This window comes from Ambystoma mexicanum, chromosome 2p (assembly GCF_040938575.1).
Source record: "Ambystoma mexicanum isolate Mex_15411 chromosome 2p, UKY_AmexF1_1, whole genome shotgun sequence".
Lineage (NCBI taxonomy): Eukaryota > Metazoa > Chordata > Amphibia > Caudata > Ambystomatidae > Ambystoma > Ambystoma mexicanum.
In genome coordinates, this window is record NC_090923.1 from 1,087,352,553 (window position 1) to 1,087,367,160 (window position 14,608).

At 45.8% G+C, this 14,608-nt stretch overlaps 1 long non-coding RNA gene across 1 annotated transcript in view; it reads left to right on the forward strand.

The window, feature by feature from the left end:
• Positions 1 to 9,745: 9,745 nt before the first annotated feature.
• Positions 9,746 to 14,608, forward strand: part of LOC138566000 (uncharacterized) — a 31,440-nt gene continuing 26,577 nt past the window's right edge. Inside the window, exon 1 of the long non-coding RNA XR_011301771.1 lies at positions 9,746 to 9,830. This is a non-coding gene — a long non-coding RNA (uncharacterized lncRNA). The remainder of the gene's footprint in view (positions 9,831 to 14,608) is intronic.

Here is a 14,608-nt window from a genome sequence, read left to right on the forward strand (position 1 = left end):
TGTACAATTTTCCTTAATTAAAACAACTTTCTTTAATGTCATCTCTCTGCTCTGCCTTCTTTCGGCATTGCACCTTGTGAACATCTTTAATCTTTTCTATGTAATAACTATGACCTTTTCCTTCAAATGTATTGTCCCATGGTATACACCTACATGGAAGAAAATGTTTTCACAGAAACGTGTATAGTGTCAAATAGATTAATAACTATAGAGGTCTGATCTGTTGGTGTACTCTGTTCTTTGTTTTCTGCATTTTGCAAATTTCATGCACATGAATTCTTCTTTCTTTTTTATGAAAACTTTGTGCGATTAAAATTAATAATGGCGCATTCGAACCAGTAATTGCTCACAGTATCTGTTCCTTTTGGATCATCATGCCAGAAATGCTCCACGTGATATCTGTTGTGGATACCCGTACCTGTACACTTTAATTTACAAACAAGTTTGAAATACGTTTTTCCCCCACGGTTGAATCCACATGTGTATGCATATGTATCTTACTCTAGCCACCAGTGGGAGTAGGGGGTAACCCTACCTATGTAAACATAGTTAGCAACTCAGTTGCTCAGGGATATTCTGATAAAAATTCTAGTGAAGACACAACTACTTGTCTTCTCCACTACTCTAGGGGCCCTCCATTTCTCCCTCTTGCCCCTTTTGGGGTGGTAGCGTGTGCACTGGAGGCAGACAATACGCTCTCCTTAATAGATCCCACAAGATCTCTTTTTCTCTTAAACACCTAACAGACATAGGATGTCTGAAAACACAACCCTAAGCTATACCGAGATACACATCTCAGAGGTTATCAGTGGCCCTTCTCCTTTTTACCCAACGGGTACGAACCAAACATTTACCAGTTCCAATACCAGTGATGAACTACTAAAGCCTAAGAAGAAAAACTTTAGAATGGAATTACATTGTCACTTCTTATGTGAATATCTCAAAGCAAATATTATTCTGGCAGGATTGGTGGCAAGAAATGAATCCTGTTTATTTCTAGGAGACAAACAGTACACAACTAATTTCAGCTACATAGCTACGAAATGCAGCAGGGACCTTATGGTCTTAACCATCACCACATCACAACAAGTGAGCGTAGTGATACAGGGAGAACTAGACACTGAGGAAGAAAAATTCATTTCGAACACAGCGCTAAAAAAAACTTGTTAGCAGTTAAAAGACATCAATAAATTGTTTGATGACTTCAAAGCCTCCACCATAAAAAAAAGACAAGAAAACTGATGAGGGACCTCAAAGAATTTAAATTGGAAGTTATATATCTATATACAAAAGAGAACTACTTGGAAACCCTAAACAAACAAGGGAGGACATCCACACAGCCAAGATTGTTTGGCAGAAGAAGGTGGGTGACATTTTCAGACTCAAGTAATGACTCTGCAACGGAAGACACCACTAGATATAATCAACAACCAATACAAAGTAACTGCCTACTACCACCACCCCCACCCCCTTTTTTAGGCAGAGGAGGGTTTGGCGGAGGCAATTGGGGACCACCACCAAGTGTATTACCATACGGAACCGGGAGGAGACAACCGAGACAGAGGAGACGATCATTCCAGTAAACAATGACCAACAGAATATAGCCATCTTCAATCTCTCTTCTATTGAATTGTCCCCACACAAATATCTATACTGTCAAAGGGCCTTATGTTTGTGCCCTCTAGACACACTGATTGGTTCAACACAGAGATACGCAGCTTCCTCAGGACGATATGTTTCCAAACTTTTTTTAAGGATCACTCTGAACAAGTTAGTGAAATGTACTCAGGACTACACCCACGCCCCACTTTCACGACCCTGGAGATTCAGATACCTAAGGATATTCTTACCTTCGAAAAATGTATTCTGAAGGATCTCAACAAACTGCAACATGAAAAAGTGACTCTCCAACACAACATTCAAAAGAAGGGAAGCCCTGAAGAAATTAGGATCCAACAAGAACCTTATCATCAAACCAGCAGACAAAGGAGGGGAATAGTGATTATGTCTACCCAACAATACCAGAAGATGGTATACACACTAGTGAATGACACGGACAGCTATACACCCCTAAGAAAGGAACCCATTAAAGTAATAAGCCTGAATATTTCAGAGACAGCAACATCTTATGGACTCCAAAGAGGATGGATCTCCAAAAAAGAAGCAGAATTTCTCAAAAGTACTGCAGCATACTTTAGGGACACCACATACACCATAAAAATCTTTATGAAACTAAACTTTGTAATTGTTGATTTGTAAAGCGTTTATACACAAGTGAAGTGCTTCAAAGCGCTTCAAGGCCAGAAGGGAACAGTCAATATTAGGCCTTGAAGATTACAAATGATCTAACAAAACATTACTAGCTTACTAGGCATTATTATTAGTGAAGTGCAAGACAGGAAGGAAGGCAAACAGGGGAGAAGACATACAATCCAAAGACTACCATACTAGGCCAGCGACGTTTCCGATAGTGCAAGTGCATGACAAAATAGCGGGGTGATATGGGAGGGGAGGAGGACATACAGATATACTACTGTACTAGGCCAGGCAAACTAGGCCTAGTGCATTCTATGTAATGTAAGTGCACAGACAGGAGGTGAAGGGGAGCAGGGAGGGGGACAAGTGCACCCAGTCAAGCAGTGCCCAGTGCCCTGGGTTAAGTGCAAAGAGGTTACCCTTCTCATGGAGTGAATTCAAGAAGCACAGTAGTGGTGAGCAGAAGTGCAGAGGTCCGGGGGCATGTGCAAAGACTGGCGGGGGGGGTTGGGACCTGTGAGGCTCTGTAGGTGCACCAGGTGACCAGTCAGCACGAAATGAGCTGACTTAGGGAAGAGAAGGAGGAGGGAATTGAGAGGAGGGTAGCAAGGGAGAGGGAGAGAGAAAGAGGAAGAGAAGAGGAAGGTCTTAAGGAGTTTCCGTAGCTTAAGGAGATCAGGCTCAAGACAGAGAGGGGCAGGGAGGTTGTTCCAGAATGAAGCACCTGCTGAGGATAAAGATCTACCCCAAATCTCTGTTTGGAAAAATGGCTCACCCGCAGAGAGTTGAAAGAAGATGAGAGGAGGGCTCTACAAGGAGAGTATTTAGGGAGAGAGAGTTGTAAATAGTGGGGGCCCGGCCCCAGAAGGCCTTGTGGAGTATGCAGAGTCGTGAACTTGATCCTTGCAGCCACTGGGACAGAGTGGAGGGATTTCAGCACCGGAGAGATGCGGTCCCTGGGCTTGAGGCCAAGAATAAGTCTTGCAGTTCTGTTCTGGATGAGTTGTAGAGGTCGGAAGGTAGAAGTAGGCAGCTTGAGAAAGAGACTGTTGCAGTAGTCCAGTCTAGAGAGGACCGGGGCTCTGGATACGGTAAGCCTCTGGGGGAAAGTGAGAAAAATAAGTATAACTCTTAGGAGGTACAGCTGGTAGTGGAACTTTTTAGAGAAGTCTGAGATGTGCAAGGAGAAGGAGAGAATGGAATCGAAGATGACCCCCGATTTTTTGCCTCACTAATGGGTGAGAGCGCAGAACCCAGGGAGGTCGACCAGAGTGAGAGTGGGAAGGCACTAGTCCCAATCAGGATGATCTCTGTCTTGCTGGCATTAAGACAGAGATCTTTCGCAGCACACCAAGACTGAACTGCGACAGACAGTCAGGAATGAGCGAGGAGGAGGAGGCTGAAGGTAGCATGAAAGAGCTGTGTGTCATCTGCATAACACTGAAAGTTGGAGGTGAAGGCGGAGATCCTGAGGGCCAGAGGTGCCATGTAAACATGGAAGAACCAGGGGGATTGGTTAGAACCGTAGGAGACACCACAAGTAGAGAGAGGAATAGCAGAGAGGAAAGAACCAATTTCCACTTTGGAAGGACGGTCAGGGAGAAAGGAGGCTAGCCACTCCAGGGGCTGATCTGTGATGCCCAGGGTATCACGAGACGGGAGATCAGGATGCTGCTGTTTACCGTAGCAAAGGCAGAAGAGAGATCAAGAAGAATGAGGACAGAGGAAGAGTTAGAATCAAGATTTGAGAGCAGGTCTTCATGGGTGTTCAGAAGAGCAGTTTCTGTGCCTCTGGATGCTCTAAAGCCAGACTGATGGTCATGGAGACAACCAACAGATTCAGTATGCAAGGTAAACTGAGAGAAAACCAGCTTCTCCAGGAGTTTTCACAGGAAAGGAGTGATCGACATATGGCGATGGCTTGCCGGAATAGAAGGGTTGGCGGAAGTTTTTTTGAGGAGAGGGAGCAGAAGAGAGTGCCTGAGAGAAGTAGAGAAAACACCAGTAGTGAAGGAGAGGTTACATAGGTCTGCCAGGGCTGAGGCGAGAGTGTCAATGTTGTCCTTGATGGTTTTGGAGGTGCATGGGTCCACCTGTTTGGAATAGGCTTTCATAGATTGAACCTGTGTACAGATCTCCTCAGGTGTGACGGGGGAGAGGGACGTGAGAAGAGGCGGACGGTTGGGGCGACCCAGGGGGGCCCAAGAAATGTTGGTGCATGAGAGGGTGCGAGAGAGGTCAAGATGTCCTGTGTTTTGGCGGTGAAGTGTGCAGCTAGGGCCGAGCAAGGGCCTGGGTGGGTGCAGTGGAGGATGTGGCTGCAGTCTGGTTGGCCAGTTCCTTGCAGATTTTGAAAAGTTTGGCCATGTTGCTCGATGCAGCAGAGATGCAGGCTTCAATATGGACTCTCTTTTTGGACCAGATGAGGAGTCTGTATGGCCTTTGAAGAAGGCGGCAGGCCAGCTTGTCAGAGGGTGCACCTTAGGATCCCCATTTCCGTTCTGATGCTCTGCACTTGCGTTTAAGGGCAGCCAGATCAGAGTCGTACCAAGAGTTGCACTTTTTTGGCAGACTTCAGTCGGATCCTCATGACAGGGGCAAGAATGTCGAGCGTGTTGGAGATGGAAAGGTGAAGGTTGGAGAGGGCTGTGTCAGGGTGGGAGTCAGCCACAGGAGTTGAAGGAGGAGAGTAGGCGGAGGCAAAGGCAGCAACCAACACTCTTTTCATGGGTCAAAAGACCTTGAAGGCGGTCAGCGGTGCAGGATGTGCCAGTGCTAAAGGAAAAGAGAGCTTCAAGTATGAAGAGAGAAAAGAGTGATCTGGCCAACAGAGTGGGGTAGTGAGAGGGATAGAGAGAGGGATGTCTGTGGAAATTAGAGTATCCAGGATACGGCCTGCGGTGTGCGTCGGGCCTGAAGGTAGAATGGAGAGAGAAAGAGAGTCACATAGGTTGCGGAAAGGACCAGAAGAATCGGCATAGTCAAGGTGTAAGTTAAGATCCCCCAGCAGGAGGAGTTGGGAGGAGGAGGAAAGGAGAACAGAGGCCAGGTCCGCCCATTCTGAGAAGAAGAGGGTAGACTGGCCAGGCGGCCCATAGAAAGTGGCCAAAGTACGAGAGGAGACAGGAGAGAGAGCCTGCAGACCAGGCATTCAAAATTGGCCTGGCTAGGAATAACGGAAACAGGGATCCACTCAGGAAAGGTGAGGGCTACTCCATCTCCTGGCCTACTGGGCCTGGGCTTGGAGAGGTTCTGGTAGCCTTCCTTAAGTGTGTCAAAACTTGTGACAGGGCTATCCTTAAACCAAGTCTCAGTGAGAGCAAGAACATCAAGATCAAGGTGGCAGATGTCAGAGGAGTGCTTGACAGCAGAGCCAGAGTTAAGCGCGGCAACATGGAGCAGGTTGCCATTTTTAAGAGACTTACTTGGGAGTGGAGGGGTACAGGGAACAGAGGTCCCCCTGTAAGTGGCCAGAATGCCTGAGAGATAAAGGAAGGAGGAGGTGTAGGACCAGGAGATGCAATCTGTCCAGCCTAGAGCACACCTTTTTTTAAAAACAGTGTTGTCGGGTGTTAAGATAGTTAGAGGGGTGCGGGGGAGAATATCAACCCTGACCCTGGGTTGTATCTAACAATGTGAAGACAGCAGGTGTCCACAAACTTGTGGAACACTCCCGTCCCCTGCACACCCTAATGTTTCAACAACGACCAAACTCTTGTTAAGTTTTATCACATGAAACTTTATGTAAATTATAAGACCTTTTCCTAAAAAAGGATTTTTCAAACAAACAAAACTTTTTTTATAAATTCATGACAATCTGTTTAAATATCAAATAAACTAAATTTCTTAAAGTTCAGGACCAGGAGATGACAAGGATGTCAGTGGAGTGAGTTCAGGCAAGAGAGACAGGCATGTTGCAGGCAGCAAGGGAGCCATGGTGTGCAAGGACATACTTTCAGGAGGACGTGAGTAAGCCAGGGAGGCAGTGGAAGCAGATGGCAAGGAAGCCCGTGAGGAGGAAGGCATAAAGTTGATAAGGCAAGGGAGGAGTCCATCAAAAAGTAGGAGGTTGGATTGAGGCCCTTGTACCGGGATGGTACCATTCCGATAAACATTTAAGATGACCCTGGAAGTGGAGAAGATGTCAAGAAGGACCTCCCAGCAGGTGCCCTCATTAATGTTTGAGGAAGGGTAAGGAGAGAGCAGAGAAACCATATGAAGAGTCCATAGATCGGGTGAAGGAACGACAAAGGGGATGTCAGTGACAGGCTCTCTGGCGGAGGCCCTGATGTAGGTTTCAGCGACAGGCAGGCCTGGGTTGGAGCCCAGTGTGTCCGTCTTAAGTTTCTTCCTGCCAGACTTAGTGAGAGGTGAAGGATAGGAGATAGAGAAGCAGTTAGAGAAGATACGAGGGATAGAAAGCGCCATAGAGAGAGCACAGGGTGTGGTACACTTAATCATGCAGGGCAGCTGAGGTACTTGGGGGGAGGGTGTAGGCTGGAGGCGCACAGAGGGAATACAAGCAGGACTGGGGAAATAAACAATGGAAACTGAAAGGGTAGGAGAGCAGAAAAACAGAGAGAGCAGGGTCAGAGGGAGTGATCAGTAAGCACAGTCACAAGCAAAGCAAATGAACGCACACCTGAATTCAATTTTAAACTATTCCATCCCAAACAGTGCAATGCAGGGTGGAAACACACCTGAATTTGATTTTAAACTATTCAGTCAAATAGTGCAAGGCAGTGTGAACACACACCTAAATTCAATTTTAAACTATGCAGTCCAAACAGTGTAATTCAGGATAAAAACACACCTCAAATCGATTTTTAAACTATTCCGTCACAAACGGTGCAATGCAAGGTGAAAACACACCTGGATGAGAATAATGTGACACCAGTAATGCAGCACAGCAGTAACAAAATGGTGGCGGTGGAGGTGATGGCTCAAGGAGTGAAATGCAAAGTAATAGTTTGACCATGAAGTACAGTGGATATGTGTCAGAAGAGATAGAACAGTAAAAGTGGCTGGAAGGGCAAGGAAGGAAGAGGCAGGCAATGGAGCAATAGTCAGCACTCACGTGTTGGCAAGAGGGGGAATACTATAGTCCAGAGGAGCAAGGATGAGGCACCCAGTCATAAGAAGCATGACTAGCTGTGACCGCAGTAACAATTAATCGAGTCTGCAATTCCGGTGGCCCAGACAGGCTTAGACAGGGGCCTTGGAAACGGGCCTTTGGAGGCGGGCCAGCCTTTGCCTGCCGGCTTGCCTGATAGGGCCTTAGATGAGAAAGGGGCCCAATTAGCGCTAAGCTTCCCACAGCAGGGAAGGCCCCCCAAGAACTGCAAATGCGCTGGAGACATGATGTACAGATGTCCCAATTCTGTACCACAAAGAAAGTTAAGGCACACAGCAGCTGTGGAATGCTGCAATAGCGTTTAAGTATTTTTTTTCTTTTTTTAAAATATTCATTTTTTTGATGTGACTGTCTCAAAATGGGATTTGCGACCAGTGCGCTTCTTCTTAAAGCACCAAGTCCAGGAGAGCCTACCTTATGTGTGGGTGATGGGAGGGAAGTCCTTGAGGCACTGTGGTGGAAGGGGAAGCCTGTGCTGCTCCGAATGGCTTCGATGGTGAATGGAGCCCAATAAACAACTCTTAAAAGACTATGGACATAAAATCCCTTTATAACAGAATCCTGCAAAACCAGGCAATTGAATGTATACGGCAACATTTGAGCACTTATAATCTGCAAACTAGGGTTCCACTCAATTTTATAGTAGAACTCATGACCTTAGCTTTATGCAAAAACTTTTTTGTATTTAACCAGCAATTATTTCTTTAAAGAAAAAGATTGTGCCATGGGCACGGCATTTGCGCCGAGCTTAGCCATTGTGTTTATGGCCAGCTTTGAAGCAGAACATGTTCTGTCCGATCTGAATCCTTTCCATGAATATATCAACAACTGGAGAAGATGATGAAGTTATATTCATCTAGAACGAAACAGAAGAAAAACTCAAATCCTTCCACTGCTGGCTAAACAAGCAAGATGAAAACATCCAGTTCACAATGGAATACAGCACGTCGGAACACCACTTCCCGGAGGACCTGATAATTAGACATAACAACAAGAGTTTGGAATGTAGCCTTTAGTGCAAATGTAGTGATAGAAATAACTTACTACACTCTCAAAGTAACCACCCTGCACATGTCAAAGAGAATTTGCCTTATGGCCAATATTTTCGTATCAGAAGAAACCGTAGCTCTCTTGAGAAATTGTGCAAACATGCAGAAGAACTGGACACTAGGTTGCAAACACATGGATACCCAAATAAACTACTATCAAGGTCTAAAAAATTAGCAAGCTTCACCGATAGAGAGTCCCTACTAACTACCAAAAACAGCACAGAGGAGGATACCAACAAACAAATGACTTGTGTGATCACCCATGGCACACACACCTTTCAGTTTAAGAAACTAATCAGTAAATATTGGTCACTAATACGCCTCAATCTGCCAGGAACCATTAGCAATATTTGCTTTTAAAATGGCTAAAAAATGATGTGACAAATTGGTCCACTCCCAAATTACCAGGGAGACACTTCACACTAGACTATGGAACCTCTGAGTGGTGACGGGCCACATCCATGCAGAAGCTGTGTGGCCTTCCAATTCACCCAAAAAATAGAATCATTCAAGATAGGAGAAACAACCTGGACACTTCGCAACATGACCAATTGCAAAACTAACCAAGCCATTTATTGCATCGAATGTCCATGCGGACTTCGATATGTTGGTCAAACAATGAGAACAGTAAACAGAAGGATTTCGGAGCCCAGATCTACAATATGCTGCAAAAATGCTTCTGCTCCACTGGTGAGCCACTACATGGAATACCAACACTCGCCAAACGATTTACTCTGGTGGACCCAACGTGCAAAGAAGCCTCTTGGAGAACGAGATCCATTGGATACGCAAATTGGACACATACAATCATGTCCTTAATGAGGAATTTCTACCACTGTTTAAAATGTCCTTCATTGCGCACCAGAGACCCATCAGACGCAGTGACCTCAGACTTAGATGCTAACACCCACATGCGCGCAATACCTCTTGCTAATAATACCACCCGAGTATTCCCAGGAGACACTTGTTACAGTGCACCCCCAGGAACACGCCTGTTTCCTGAAGATTTAGTCAGTGAATGAGCGGCATTGCTCACACAGCATCAAGCAGATTTCCTTATGATGCATCACATTACCTCCAATTGTATCCCTGAGCTATATGCCTTTGGCAGCCGCTTATCTCCAAGGACAAGAAATTCCGAAATGCATAATTGTTCCCATACCAACAGGAAGTTTTGCACACACGTGACACAGCTCGAGCAACACAGCCGTCTCCGACCAATGTGGATACAGCCTCTCCGGGCACACCTCCACACGCAGTAGCTGCACCGGTTCCCATGACGACGACGCACAGACTTTCGGCTTGCATATATTTCTGTGCGGCGAGAGAAGGAGCGTTTCCTACTACATTGCAAACGCACAACTACCGATCCAGGCAGCTTTGGTCCACAGGTAACAACACTTATAGTTTTAATTTATTTATTTAATTTATTTGTAAAGCGCTGGACGAGAGCCCTAAGGCATGCGAGCGCTATTTATTTAATTTATTTGTAAAGCGCTGGACGAGAGCCCTAAGGCATGCGAGCGCTGGAACAGACAAATAACAGAAACACATAAAAAGTCAGAGGAACCCAAGGGTGAACAAGTAAAAGTGTGGAGTTATTGAAGGTTATTCAAAGAGAATGGTGTTCAGGTTCTGTTTGAAGCTGACGAGACAAGGGCAAAGTCTCAGATCAGGGGGCAGGGTATTCCAGAGACGTGGGGTTGAGAATGGGAAGTATCCACTTTCGGTGTTTCCAGTAGGCCGGTGTTATTAGACCTAAGGCTGCATCTATCGGGAACACATTTAAGATGAGCTGTCTAGCAATAGTGCTATTTCACCACCGTTTCATGCTATCATCGGACTGAGTACATCTGACCAGGACTTCTTTCTTCCCACTGCCCAGACGAACAAACTTTACCAGGGAGCTCCGCCTCCAGCATTAACACACTGAAAGAATGTTGGTACGTAATGACCTGCTGCTAGAAATATGAGAATTTTGGCATACACTGGATGCCACGTTTTGTGTTCGTTCACAGGGTCCGGATGTGTGCAGATTACACCTCAATCATCACAGTTCAACTCTGGCCACCTATGCGGCCACTGTACGCCAGGCAGCTCTAGGGACAGTATTTTCAACCTTGCTGCCCTGATACACTCGCTCCTTTCACAAACAACTATGTCAGGGTGCATTCCTGACAAAAAGGGTGGTCTGACTCATACAACACAAGGGACCCCAGCTAAGAAACGCCTGACCACATTAGTCCACGTTCCATATCTAATATGGCCCACATTTCTTTTGCAGACAGTTTAGCCTTTCCTACCTTTCTTCTTTCCGGCCAACCACCCTGATTTGCTCATTTTACTCATGAGTTTTGACTGCCCCGCCACCCATGGCCACCCTACTGGACAGGGACATACAAGCTGGAGTCTACCACTAGCCCTACATTTTTGGGTAAGTGTGCATTTTTAGCTCATATGGCCCCTTAAAAATTATACTTTTATCATTTTTGGCATGTCACTAACACACACATACTGTGTATTTAACAGGGTCCACGAAGATGCCCTGACAAAGGCGCGATGACCTAGAAGTTTCCTGGCCGAAACGTACCCTGCCAGGGATCTCACTGAACCTTTACGAGATTCCTGTAACAGATCATTTTGATTTTTTACTAACACGCTGGCAGACTCTGACCTAGGTATATGGACTTTAGGACTTTGAAGCCCTACATCAAGATTACCTCAACCTAGAGGAATACAATCTTTGAACCTTGGAGTCTCTAAATTTGAAGAGACTCACTAAGTACTAACCATGAAGAAATTGGTTCTGTCTAACCATGAAATAATTAGTTCTGTTTGCAGAGATGTTTCACAAAATCAATGTACAATTTTCTTTAATTCAAACAACTTTCTTTAATTTCATCTCTCTGCTGTGCCGTCTTCTTTCGGCATTACACCGTGTGAACATCTTTAATCTTTTCTATGTAATAACTATGACCTTTTCCTTCAAAGATATTGTCCCATGGTATACACCTACATTGAAGAAAATGTTTTCACGGAAACTTGTATAATGTCACATAGATCAATGACTGTAGATGTTGGTGTTCTCTGTTCTTCGTTTTTTGTAAATTTCATGCAAATGAATTGTTCTTTCTTTCTTATAAAAACTTTGTGTGATTAAAATTAATAATGGTACATTCGAACCAGTAATTGCTGACAGTATCTGTTCCTTTTGGATCATCATGCCAGAAATACTCCATGGGACATCTGCTGTGGATACCCATACCTGTACACTTTAATTTACAAACAAGTGTTTATGCATATGCATCTTACCCCAATCACCAGTGGGAGTAGGGGGTAGCCCTACCTATGATATAATATGATAAGATAGGTTATTTATAACACGCTTAATACCCAGAGGTTTCTAAGCGCGGAGCCGGGGATCGAACCTATGTTGCTCCGTGTTGTCTTGCTTCCAAGGCGAGCACGTTGCTGCTGAGCTATCCTGCCAAGACCTATGTAAACGTCCATGCGAGGTGACCCGCAGGAAGCAGATTACTTGAGAAAATAAGTGTAATTAGGCTAGTTGATAGACCTGGCAAACTAGCAGCATTCGGGCATATGTACCAGCTGGAGAAAGGGACGGGAGAAACAGCCTATGCAAGGGGGGACCGTGTGGCAGCGTCCTGTATGCACATGTGGAAACAAATATGGCAGACAACAGTGAAATAGGCTCCATTTGCATTGCCATATATCTTGGTAGAGGGACATTACAATCAGGTGTTTTCAACTGTCAAAATCTGCCACTCCAATTCTGTTACAACATCAATCACAAGACACATGACTATGCATTTCGACATAGGGCAACTCAATCAAAGGGGCTAGGATCCTAGGAAAGTGTGGGCAGTGTCGGACTGGTTTGAGGAGAAGGAGTTGGAATGTGAGCTGCTGCTCTAGACTGGCGGTTGAGGCAGAGAAAAACCAAGTGCCTGGAGAGAAGAGGAGAGAGGAGTTTTTTCTGGAGACATCAGGTGAAGGCTGGATGAGATAGCAGAGAGGAGGACAAAGAGGATGGCTGGTGACATCAGGGGTAGCTTGGGGGGGAATAGATAGGAGGTAGAGGAAGCTGGAAGCAGATATCAGGAGGAGGTAAGCAGAGTTAACAGAGAGGTGGCAGAATTTGGAAGGTGACATCTAACTGAGGTTGGAGGAGATAATAAAAAAGGAGGATGGGTGGGAAGGAGACATCTGGAGGTGGCTGGAAGAAAGGAAGAAATGCTGCGAGGAAACACCAGGAGAGACAATCAGGAGCATGCTCCCAGGGGAAGTTAGAGACTGCATTCAGGAGAAGGGCGGAGAAGTGTTGTGTAGTTTAGCCATTCATGAGATAGAGCATTATCTCAAGCCATGTAGTCTTTATGTATGATAGCATGTAAATAGTCAAATGCTTTGAAATGTATTCATGCAGTGAGCATTGTGAGAAAAATAGAAGTATTCTCACATGTAGACCCAGAGAATCCTCTATTCAGCTGACCAAGGGAGGGCCATCGCTCTTGGATCCCAACCCTGGGGGTGGACAAGCGTGAGGCGCGGAATTCCAACGGGATGGCATGCAGGGAGGAGAAAGTCCTCGAAGCCTTCATGGGGCATTCAGGTACCAGGATCCCTAATTCAAGAAGGAGGTGGAAGTATCGTAGTAGAACAAAAACAGACAAGGAGGAGGATCAGATAAGACAAACACATAGTCTTCCCCAGGCTTAGGCCAGAGAGAAAGGAAATCACCCCAGGCAAATACAGACAGGGCTATGGGACAACCCTCTTTCCTCTATCGATCACCTTATAATGATGTAGCCCCTAAATATCAATTTCCGTCTTTCCCTGTCACCCCCTCCCCAATTCCCACAAGTACCAAGACGAGGAAGAGGCAACAGAGAATAATGAAGATTACCCATAGAAACAACCTACGGATACAAAGTGATGCCTACCATATAACCATATAACATATGAATTGTCCCACTAATAGAGTCAGGCAAGGTCAGGCACTTTCCCCCATCTGTGCACACCTGACTCCAATTGACTCACCTACAGTATATAAAGGGTGATTCTGCCAAGATCATTGAGCAGGCTGGGGTTGCTGGATGGAACCAGGGGGCCAAGGAGCAGAAGGCTGGCAGGAGAGGAGCCCAGAAGGACCAGTGGAGTACGGGACGCCGGGGTCCTGGCCTGGTGTGTGTGAAGGGCTTCAGTGTGGTGAAGGAACCGTGTCTCCAGGGAGCCAGAGCGGACGGAAGGCAGTCTTTCGGCCTTGTTCAGGCCAGTGCTCATTCCCCTGGGATGTGTGCAGGTCCCAGCATTTCTGAGAGGCAGGTGGTGAGACCCTGACCTCAACCCAAACCCATTTGAACTGATTTGACCTACTTGCCAGTGGCACGCTACTGCTGATGATTTTCGTGAAGTAAAGAGAAACTCAGTAGAGTGCGGGTGGCCGGAGCGGGAGCAGAAGCGCTGTGAAAGGAAGAACCCGGTGAGCAAAAGCGGAAAGAAAGCAAAGCAAAGTGGAAAAAAAAGGTAAAGGCAAAGCGCACTGGGGCGAAAGCTGGAATGCGACAAGAGAAAGAAAGCAGAATGTCAGAGAAAGTAAAGAAAGACAGAGCTTTGCAGCACGAAAGCAGCTAAGAGGGTGTGTGAGTGACCCAAAAATAAGGAGAGGGACACAAGCAACCCAAAACAGAGAGACAGCGAGAAGGAAAATAGACAATAAAGAGAAGGTGAAAGTAACCCAAACATGAGAAAAGGGTGCAAGTGACCCAAAGGAAACACAGAGGGTGTAAGAGAGCACAGTGAGAAAAAAAGAGTATGCAAGAGAGCACAGTGAAAAGTACAGAGAAGTGTGCAAGAGGCACTGAAAGGTGGAAAGAAGGTGCAAGTGTGCACGACAGGAAAAGAAAGTGTGCAGGGCACACAATAAAGTAAAGAAAGGACACAGTGAAAGAGGCACAGAAGAGCAAAAGGGTTAGAGGTCAGAGTGGTGACGTCTGGGAGGAGCAGAGACCCCAGCGTTTTCTCTGATACTTCCCTCATGAAAGAACTGCACAGTGAAAGGTACATCCTGACAAGAGGAACTTTTTTTTGCTTGAGACCAGAGGGGCCTAGACTTGGGGTGAAGGAACCCTAAGAGGCCCATCAGAGA